This window comes from Gobio gobio (assembly GCF_949357685.1).
Source record: "Gobio gobio genome assembly, chromosome: 1".
Taxonomy (NCBI): Eukaryota; Metazoa; Chordata; class Actinopteri; order Cypriniformes; family Gobionidae; genus Gobio; species Gobio gobio.
The window spans coordinates 21,019,860-21,031,904 of record NC_137097.1 but is presented as its reverse complement, the minus strand read 5'-3'; positions in this window follow the sequence as shown (position 1 = coordinate 21,031,904).

The following is a 12,045-nucleotide window of genomic DNA, read 5'->3' as shown; positions in this document are numbered from 1 at the left end:
ACATTTTCTTCTTCGTTCCTAAAATAAACTGGAAGAGACGTCCAAAACCGGAGGGACTAAATGGGCAGCTATCCACAGAGTGAGTTGAATATATGATTGGTAACATGACATGTACCTTTTCCTTAGTCATTTTATTAGTATTACAGTTTTTTTGCTGTAAATACATTAGCCATTTCGCTAGTGAACTGACCAAACGTCTGCTCTCTCTGCCACCATGCACACACACACACACACGACGCTCCTCCCCCCTGAACTATTTAAATTTTTACCGGCTACAACTGAGTTCTCACGGGACTTCAGCGCGAGACTACAGCTTGCCTTCTAAAACATTATTTCTGTGAGTTTAAACAATGGCTAAGTTGCTAAACGCATCTCGTTGTCATGTAAGGGCCCTGTTCATGTTGGACAGACATTTTAATTGCATTTTGTGTCTGTTAAGAGGCACAAAGACACTCTTTATGTATATGGCCCCCATAACTGCCGTGTTAGCTGAGTGAAGCTCTGGGCATTAACTGTAACAGCTCCGTGTTGCAAGCACCAATGCGGTTCGTTTTTTTTTCTATAGACAGTACTCACAAAGGTATGACGATCAAGATTAACTTAAAAATTCACCAGAGTTCTCCTTTAATGTACATACTTTGTATTCTTCAATGTAAACACGACGGCAAAGAAGCATCGCGTGTGGAATTTTATTAATTTAATATCATCCTTTAGGCAAGCTACACACTGGCTGCGTGACACGCGGCTCGAGCCGAAAGCGCATGCTAGAAATAGAACTGACGCGACACGCAAGTGTGTCGAATAGGAAATAGAATAGGAAAAGCTGTTTGTCATTTTGACACTAATACATATTAATAAATTACATTTTGATGTATAATTGTAATTAAGAAAAAAAATATTCCCGATTTTCAAATAGGCCTATTGCACCTGTCAATACAGAACTAAATATTCTGTAGCCTATTTTGCCGTCAATACTGCCGACATCGGGTGCGTCACAATCAGCTCCTAGTTCAGTAGTCAGGGCACTGATCAGGGATCAGCCCATTGACTTATGTCCTTATCAGTGCCCTGACTACTGAACCAGGAGCTGATTGAGACGCACCCCTGGTCTTTGCTGTATCAGTAGGCTATATATTTATGTTTAACATGAAGTATAGCCCTCCCTATACGTCACCTAGCAGCAGTAGCGACACGTCAGACACGTTTCTGGTGTGTAAAGACATAGAAAACGCCACGCTCACCACGCAGCCAGTGTGTAGCCGGCCTTACATGAGTATAACAATGTTTGACTCCATCATATCGCTGGGATTATAATCCTCCGGTCTAAAGCACTACACACATCACTGCGTGTTTCGAAGCAGATGCGCGACGGGAAGTCCCGTCTCTTCACCTGCACAAAACACCACCATGCTGAATTCCTAACTTTTTTTAGGAAACCTGTGGACTCGATATCCTGACAGGCTGGACACAATAATTGACCATGACAATGATAAATTGGAATAGAAAAACTACCAAAAATACACAGACTCGTACTGAACACTAGCCTATTCTGCACTGGTGCTCTTATGTCTTTTTTAAACATTTTAAATCCTGCATTACCTTTTCATATGGTATTTTCATACAAGGTTATATATTAATCTAAAAAAAAAATGTACCTGCAATATGCCCTTTAAAGGTTTATATGTACTGAAACAAAACTTGACTTGATGTGCATCATTGGCTCTCTTCCCTGAAGTATATTGGACACAGAGACACCTAGTGATTTCCTAGTGACCTAGTGAAAATTCAGAAATGGTTAAACACACTCTCGGTTTTTATTAAAGGTAATTTTTTTTTCTGTAGATTTCAGTTTTAAAAACAGAGTATGGTTTCAAAAGCTAAGTGTCTTCTTCTGAGGTGATGCTCTGTCAGGCTTGTACTAAAGCCGTTTTGAGCTCCTGCTTGGTTTGGGGGCAAGGGTTTTCTTCAACAGGCATGCTCATTTGGGTTAAGGTCAATGACTTTGTCTTACAATTTTCACATTTGAAAGCATTAAAATCTATTTTATTACTTTAGCAGTGTTTTTTTGCACCGTCTGGTGACTTTTGAAGCATTTGCTTGAACAGCTACAATGTTTCTGTACACGTCCAAATTCACTGTGTTTGTGCCATCAGCAGTTACATCATCACTTACAGGACTAAGTAAAAATGACTTTGGCCAAAACTTTATGGAGGGCAGGGCACTGTATGAAACCTTTTAATAAACTATTTCAAACTGTGTTGATGAAATGCATTGGGTCAACTCTGGTAATGTTTTTTTGGTGTAACAGCGAGATGTACATATTGCAAATAATGTTGTAAACGCTAGGAATGCTCTCTCTAATAATTGTTATTTTTGTTGCTGGTATAAGTAGCAGAAGGTGGAAAAAGACAGGAAAGTGAATGTTTATACCACCATGCTGTTACAACATAAGCACTTTATATTGTAAAATTAAGTAATATTGTGGGAATTCGTTTTCTTTCCACAGAACCATACAGTAGAAAGAATATAGCCAGAAATAAACAAGCGGGTTAATTTCCCAATCAAGAGTGCTCTAATCCAGATGGTCGACCAGGAGTCTTTGGATCTGGAGGATGGATTGTCAAGATTCTGTGTGTCCAATCTTACATGAGATCAGCAGGATTGGAGTACAGCGATTTGTTTGTGCATGGAATAGCCACAATATTCTAGGTATGTGGGATATTGGCTACACTGTTTAACATTTTGTTAAGAACCGTTTTCTATCTTATTCCTATTGGACCACAACAATATTCAGTTCAGCTGAATCAAGTGCTAATATATAAACGGCAGTGTAGCGAACACAAGTTTTCTTAAACATTTACTTAATTTATTGAAAATATCATCAAATCACTGTATTTCTCCTTTTTGTATGTTTATAATGCACATTGATACGTTTTATCTATTCACTTTTTGTAAAGTAATTCTATAATACAATTCAATTCAGTTAATTAAAAAACATTTTATTTAAAAGCAAAAGCATTTCCAATCTACTGGCCACAATTGGATGCAAAGCAAGGATCTCAGAGGAGCTTCTACCGAGGGCGTCAGAAGCTGCTGAGCTGCACAGACAGACACATGGGACACAGTTTGACGGCTCCATCCATATTTGGCACTGATCCCTTCCAGTCTGAAGAGGGCAAAAGTAGGGCAGAGACTGAATTTAATGTACTTTATTCTGACCTAGCAAATGTATTCAACTATACTGTAAATGAACACTACAGGCCATACCAAGATTGTTTAACTGAGCTTATTAACATCACCAGAAGATGTGCATAGAGCTGTTTGACATTGCATTTTCACAGCTGCATCTTGTCAGACCACGCATAATATTTTGCTTTTTGGCAAACATTGTTCATGTATTACATGTTATGTAATGTCATGTCAGTTATGTCGTTTTGGAGAGAAATTAAGTCCTTTGGTTGTAATGTAACACTTTAGAGGTAAAATAATTTATATAGTTTTCAGATGTTTGTTGTTTCAGCAAAACAAAATAACTACTAACAAATGTAATGTCAATGGACTGTTCTCAGACACGAAGTAAATGCAATACAACATTTTACTACTCACTGTCACTTTGATATTCACTGTCACAAACAGATAAGCCATAGTTTGCATGGGAATTAAGTTTACAAGCAACAGCATAAAACAATCTGAGACTTAGCAACATGGACCACGGTTTCTTCTGAAATTTCAGATCGGCATTTCACGCAGCCTTGCCCCCCCTTGATAACTATATCTACACAGTTGCGTCAGCCAATCAGGCTTCTGCAACATCGTGCTAGCACTGGACTGTCCATCACACCTGCAACAAACATAACACCGAGTGAGAATGATCAGTTTTAACCCTTCAAATGCATGACTGTGATGGCCAGGATTTATCCCACATATGATTCTTATACATTCATCTTTGCATTGATCAATAAATAAAAAGACATTACTATATTGGTTTGTTATAATATTTTTATTTGTCACTGTACGTCAGTGCACAGTAGGGCTGTCAAAATTCCTCAAAAATGACGTTCGAATATTCCCTCTAAAAAAAACATCTGGTTGCGCATTTTGTCAATGTCAATTTTGTTGCACATTACGTCAATAACAGGACAAATTAATACAAAGAGACATAACTTGTATAGGTAGCCTATTTAAGTTTAAACATATTTGACAACGTATTACCTACATAAAAACAAGTAAATCAACTAATACCAAGTATAATACCAAGCAATAATCTAACCAAGACCGCAGACCTCACTCGCTCTCGCCCTCACCCTCATGCTCTCTGCGCATAACGCTTTAAAACACATTTTGAGTGCTGATCAAGAGTTTTGTGCAAGCAATTTAAGGTCGCGACTCTTGTCCCAAATATAGCAGGCTTCATTCAGTGATTGAAACAAATATTATTAATATTAATTGAAGTTTTACAGCATATTGAACGCTCCGAGTGAGCTGTGCTGTGGTAAACATGGATCTTTTCCTTGACATGAAACGGTAAATAATCAAACCAGTGGAAGCAGTGCATTTATCCTTTATTCATGCAATATCTCTTCAGTCAGTACAGTAGCCTACACTTTAGTAATGTTTCTATCTAATGTTAAGGGATATGGTACCTCGGTTCCATTGCTTGACAGAACTCCCTGAAGCCTGCCCCATCCACGACACTGATCGCTCTCATGTCCTTACAAATGAACAAAATTAATTTCTCCGTTATGGCCTCTTGTGTTGCAGACAAAGAGCTTGTGGCGGGCGATGCAAAGTAAGTGTCAAGACGTGACTGTTTAGCTTTTTAGATTTTGGGGGGGTTAAAATCGCTTTCTCTGCTGCTGTCGAGTTGGGCTCTGCACTTTCTGCCATCTTCCATGCAAGACGTCGTCAACTTTCAGCAGTGACGGTTTCATACTGCACGCGTTAGCAGGGCGTAAGCAGCGTGTATTTTTCGGCGCCCATGTTAACAGATTAGAGCATTCACACCGCACGCAGAGGTGTAGCAGGAGCAGAGCAGAAGCAGCCGTGCCGCGATTGTTTCGCCGCCGAGTCTATTTTTGCCGCGCTGCTCACACTGAATTAAAGCCACAGTGGATTGTTCTTGATCAAAACTGACCTGATTAACATGGAAAATAACACAGTTTACCATAAAATCATGAAGTGTCCCGTGTGTATCACGATCACCATGACATCCAGCACTGTGAAAAAAAAAAAAAAATACACAAAAACACAACACTGCCAGAAGTTTTTGCCCAAACTTCAAAATCCTGTTTAAATGGTTAAAACTAGAAGCATATCTTCACTTGAATGTTACATTTATCATGTGAACTACTTATATACAACATGTTATGCATGTGTGTATGAGACAGAGGGGAACACGGTCGCATTTGCAGCAGATATATGCTGCCCATCCTAAATCAAAGCACGAGACAGACAGGGGTCGGAGGAGAAGACAGGAAAATGTGACATAATGGACAATATTCGTTGCAATACACGAGCCACGGTGCAGCTGCGCGAGTCAAACGCTGCCAGTGTGAATGCGCGCCTGCCGCTCTCCACACGCACCGCTCCTGCCCTGTCAACACTGCTTGCGCGTGCGGTGTGAAGACAGCCACGCCTCTACTACCGCGGGCGTTTTTTATATATTTATTTATTCGACTATTCATTTTCACCTTCGAAATTCGTTTTTTTTAAACTATTCGAATATATATTCGAATTTAGAATATTCGTTGACAGCCCTAGTGCACAGGCTTAGTTATTTTACTTAAGGTTAAAACCAGTTAAAAATCTCTCTTTGGCTAAAATGTAATTTTAAAAACATGGCTATTTTTTAAATTAAGATGACTTTGAAATGTTTAGTTCCTAGTGTGTTGTGGGAATGGATCGGCCTAGTGACAAAGAGGTTCAAACAGGAAGTAGAACTGTTTTTATGGGAATTCTTAAGGTTGTGAGAATGTAGTAACTTTGATTTATTTGAGGGGATGTAGGGAAATGTGATGTCAGGATTAAATTACTTTTGTCTTATAGAATGATTTTTGCTTTAACTAAAATGTATCCATGGCTCTAAATTTAGTTAAATGTATTATGTTCATTCTAGGCTTTGTGCCGCTACTGTTTTATGACTTTGTATGGCTTTGTTTGCCCATTTTTGCTTTCTGTTTAGTTCATTTTGTAATTCTGGGAACATTCTCTTTAGGTTATAAAAATAAAACCAAAAAAATAACCAACAGGGAACGTTCTGGGAACGTTCTCCTTAGGTTGTAAAATGAACCCAAAAAATGACCTACAGGGAACGTTTTGGGAACGTTCTCTTTATGTTATAAAATTAACCCAAAAAATAACCTACAGGGAACGTTCTCCTTAGGTTGTAAAATTATCCCCAAAAAATAACCTGCAGTGAACGTTCTGGGAACGTTCTCTTTAGGTTAAAAAAAGGGGAACCAATAGAGAACATTCTCAGAACGTTCTTATTTGGTTCCCCAAAAAATAACCAAACGGGAACCATATGGGAACGTTAGGGGAACGTTCTGTGTTTACTGGGACAGAGCTGCCTGTGGACGCCTGTCTGTAAATAATGCTGGGGAAAAAATGTCGGTGAACGCAGCAGCCTTGTATCGGCCAATGCCGATACACCTAAAAACCGCAAATATCGGCCGGGCGATATATCGGTCGAACACTACTCTAAACAGTACACAACTTCAGCACAGATAAGAATGCTGCACCCTTGTATCATGCCTAAATGTCATTTGCATGGTATAGTTTTCATAGACAAGGGTTATTCTATGCTTCCTAGAGTCCAGACAATGCTTTTCATTATAGAATTGGATCATATTTTCTAAGCCTCAAAGATAGCTGAAATCCAATATTTTATCAGTAAAGATCTGGATTTGTTCATGCTCTTTTATGTACAAAATCATGTTGCCAGTTAACCTTTGGCTGTGAAATTGTTCTCCATATGTTGTCTTTAGTATTAGTCCAGTCTTACAGCCTTGAAGTAAATGGGTATCTACTAATACATCACCCCTTTGAATATATTCTAGATCTGTGTTCATGGCCGAATTTGTACATGGAAAACTTCAGCCCAGCAGAATGACCGTCATCAGGTTCATGGAGGGTGATGCCACTGTGCAGGGCATTCTGACAAAAGTCCAAGATGCCCTGGGGGCCTATGACCCATTGGTCCTGACAGACGGACAGGGGAATGAGATACTTGATTCAGAGGGAACCAGAGGTTAAAAGAAATGACCAGGGTCGTGCAGAGAGTTCTTCAGGGGCAGGGGCTCAAATGTAAAAAAGGGGCAATAATATATATATGCTCATCAAGCCTGCATTTATTTAATCAAAAATACAGAAAAAACAGTATCCTAATATTGTGAAATATTATTACATTATGTTCTTTTTAACTTTTTATTAATCAAAGAACCTTGAAAAGAGTATCACAGTTTCCATCATTGACATTAAATCCTCATATTAGAATGATTTCTGAATGATCATGTGACACTGAAGAGTGGAGCAATGATGCTGAAAATCCAGCTGTGATCACAGGAATAAATTATATTTTAAAGTATTTTAAAATAGAAAACCATTATTTTAGTAATATTTCACAATATTGCTGTTTTTTATCAAATAAATGCAGGCTTGATGAACATAAGAGACTTATAATGCTGCATAATATTCAAAAATGGTAAGTTAATATAATAAAGTCATTTCACGTAACCATTTCGCCAGCCTACACTTCACATAATAGGCCTGTAGGAGCCGGTGGCACTTGGGTTTTGTTAACTTTGATAGTTTCATGAAATAGTAAACGGTGTATCAATATACATAAATACAAGTGAATTTAACTCTAATTACCATTAATGCGACGTTTGCTGCTGTGGTTTTGTGCAGGGATTTGTTTGTTGTCAGTTAAAATCCATTTTGTCAGTGATGCAATTTAAAAAAATGACACAAACCACAGGAAATCGTTCCACAAACGTTAGTTCGTCTGTCCATGTAATTTTCAACCGATTTATGAATAAGAACAGAAAATTACCGCTTCACATCGCCCAATGGAATTTGAACTTGCTTTGCCAGATCACGATTGGTTGGCGTATATGACTCAAGTTATAAAAAACCTGTCTGAGCTGGCCATCGAGTCAAGAAAGATTTATGTCTTGATGGAGACACAAGCTGAGCATGTTCGTGCGGCATTCAGCTGTTCTGTGTGCAAGGGTATGTTGATTGATACACTTTCAAACAATCTACTTCCCCTAAAAGTTGGCGTGTTCCTTAAAGCAAACATATGGATTTTTTTTTCTTTCAAATTCAATACAAAATGCCACTTTTAATCACTAATGCAGTATCAACATTATTCAAACCCGTTATGACATTATGTCTCTTGTACTAAGAAGAGCACTTGTTTACTGTTATGGCCTACAGGAAATGTTAGCCACACACCAGGGCTTAGTCTTGTTCTTGAGAAATATGTTCTTTTTCCATGAGAAATGGATTACTGAGGGGTTGACTGCATTACATCAGGGTTTCTATGGGTTATAGGTTTTCTTAAATCTTTCAAAATATTTGAATAGATCCATCCTCTCCCTCACATGCTACTGGTTTCCAGTGCTAGAGGGAGCAAAACAGCCCTAGTGCATGACGCTTTACTTTTAACATTGCACTTCTTCATTAGTTTTGCCAGTTAGCTTCCAAAAACAAGGTTTTGTTTCATAATTCCACAGAAGAAAATCCCCTAAGTTCTTTGATTCATATACATTGTTTTTGTTCAGGATTCTTTTCTGATTGGGCCTATGTAATACTAGTGTGTCAGGAGGAGGATTGGACCACACAGTGTGAGCACATAAATCGTGAGCTTTGGCTTTTACATCGCATGTGATCTACTCGTACAGTGTGAGTAGGTAACCTTGCTGAAATCGCAGTGTATGCCCAGCTTAACAGAACCCGTTGAATTCCATAGTAGAAAAAAAAAAAAAGTAAATGGCTACTGTCAATTGTCCGGTTTCCGACATTCTTCAAAATATCTTAATTTGTGTTCAACTAAAGAAAGAAACGTATACAGGTTTGAAACAACTTAAAGGGATAGTCCACCCTGAAATGAAAATAAAGCCATCTTTTACTCACCCTGCTGTTGTTCTAATGCCCTGATTTCTTCTATCTTTTTCGGACCTCAAAAGCAGAAATGTTCAAAATAGTCCTGCACGCCCTCCTTCCTATAATGGCAGTGGATAGCGACCAGGCTAAAATATACAAAAGTATCACGCAATGATGAAGACACACGCCATATATGGAAAATGTTCAGGAGGCACACTAGGTTTTGTGAGAAAGAAACCGAATTATTAAATCAAAATACTGAGCTTGGCCGTTACTTTGAGCGCGCTCCTGTGAGTGCGTGCGAGCCGTCAGCAGGCGCCGGTGCTCATGATATCCTAGGATAAGCACACACACACACACACACACACACACACACACACACACACACACACACACACACACACACACACACACACACACACACACACACACACACACACACACACACACACACACACACACACACACACACACACCATTTTAAGAAATCAGGCTCCATAGAAACAAACGCGACTCTCGTCTTTTCTATAAGGTATTTGATAAATAATAAAATAATACTAATAATAAAACCTCCAGAATATTGTGTACCGGTTGTCATGACAACATTGCGTGAGTGGCTGCTGAGTCAGTGCTGACGGCTCGCACTCATCACAGGAACGCGCACAGAGTAATGACCAAGCTCAGTATTTTGACCGAATAATACAGTTTCTTTCGCACAAAATCAAACCAAAGAGTGCTTTTTGTTCAAGTTTTTATTTTTTAAAGTACATTTTAGTCTCGTCTTTTTTCGTCAATGATATTGCATGTTTACATAGTCATAGTTAGCATTGAAGGACGCGTGTGTTAGTAGTGGGAAGTTTGGATCATTTTACTGACTCGGATCTTTGAGTCTCGTTCAGCAAAATGAACAAATCTTTTTTCGAGTCATTTCGTTCATTTCAGAATAATATAATTAAAATGACATGTTAAATAGCCCAACCCATCTAGTACTTATGAAAATGTTGATTACATTTGTAAAACTAAATAAAAATAAACTATAGGGTACTGCAACCAAAGCCAAATGATAAGAAACTGAAACGTTTAATTAATTGATTAGTTGTTGGGTCAGGCTATTGCAGACTAACTCTGTTAGTTCACCTCACCTCCTGATCCAAGACATTCTTTCTTTTGCAACTTCATATTTATCACGTTTGTTCTCCGCCTCTCATGTCTTCAAACTCCTCGAGACGTTAGTTGTCGACTCGTCTGTGTCTGACTCTGATGGGGCTGGACCGGGCCATGTGACACAGGTCCGGGAACAGAATGATTAGTTCATCTTTCGAGTCTCGAGTTCGGGTTTGAGTCTTTCGTTCTTCCTGTCAGTCCCATAGAGTCTATGCTGTCAGTAGCGGAAACAGAAAAGATTTGTTCTTTCGAGTTCGGGTTTGAGTCTTTCGTTCTTCCTGTCAGTCCCATAGAGTCTATGCTGTCAGTAGCGGAAACAGAAAAGATTTGTTCTTTCGAGTTCGGGTTTGAGTCTTTCGTTCTTCCTGTCAGTCCCATAGAGTCTATGCTGTCAGTAGCGGAAACAGAAAACATTTGTTCTTTCGAGTCTCGAGTTCGGGTTTGAGTCTTTCGTTCTTCCTGTCATATTCTCAGTTAATATCAGACATAAACAAATATGGGAAATATATTGACTATTCAAGTCTAACATCACAAATTCAAGTCAATTAGACTATTACTCATTTTGAATCATATAGCGCAAACACACACACACACACACACACACACACACACACACACACACACACACACACACACACACACACACATATATATATATATATATATATAGATAGATAGATAGATAGATAGTAGATAGATATATATATATAGTGTGTGTGTGTGTGTGTGTGTGTGTGTGTGTGTGTGTGATATGTTTTTGTATAGGTGCTATAGGCCTATAAGCTATGTTACAAAGGTTTAGGTAACATTTTTAAACTGATTTTTATTCATTAATAACACAAGGACAAAAAAGAATAATATAACTCAATAGAGAAAAATAAAATACAGTTGATTCAAAACGAGTAATAGTCTAATTGACTTGATTTTGTAATGTTAGACTTGAATAGTCAATATATTTCCCATATTTGTATATGTCTGATATTAACTGAGAATTATATATAAAAAAAATAAAATAACTACGTGCTTGTTAGTAAAAAGGTTGTGAACTAGTGTTCAATACAGTGACAAAGTCACGTGTCAAAAGAACGACTCAAACGTCAAACACGAAAGACTCGTAAGAACGAATGTTTTCTGTTTCCGCTACTGACAGCATAGACTCTATGGGACTGACAGGAAGAACGAAAGACTCAAACCCGAACTCGAAAGAACGAATCTTTTCTGTTTCCGTTACTGACACCATAGACTCTATGGGGCTGACAGGAAGAACGAAAGACTCAAACCCGAACTCGAGACTCGAAAGATGAACTAATCATTTTTGTTCTTTCCAGTACAGATTCAGCGTAATGCGCATGCGCGGTCAACACAAAATGAACGAATCACTCTCTGAGACAACTCGGTAGTCCCGAGTCATATTAAAGATTCGTTCAAAATGAACGAATCGTTCATGAACGACACATCACTAGCGTGTGTCATCTCATCTTGAAAAAAAAGGTTGTCAATGAACATTTTTTTGTCATAATTTAGTAAACGAAACTGACACTAGTCAGAGCAAACTAACAACTTTGAATTCAATTGGTGCGGTATCCTGTTATAGATAAACATCAACCATGCCTGTTGACAGTTCTGTTCTGTGGGAAGGCTATGAAAAGTGCTCGCATCCCCTGCACAGGCTGGAACATAACATTTATTTCCATGATCTGACGTTTTCACTGTATTGTCCTCATCTTCACAATACCTGCAGAACTTCTGATGATTCGGTGCAGGTCCACGTTA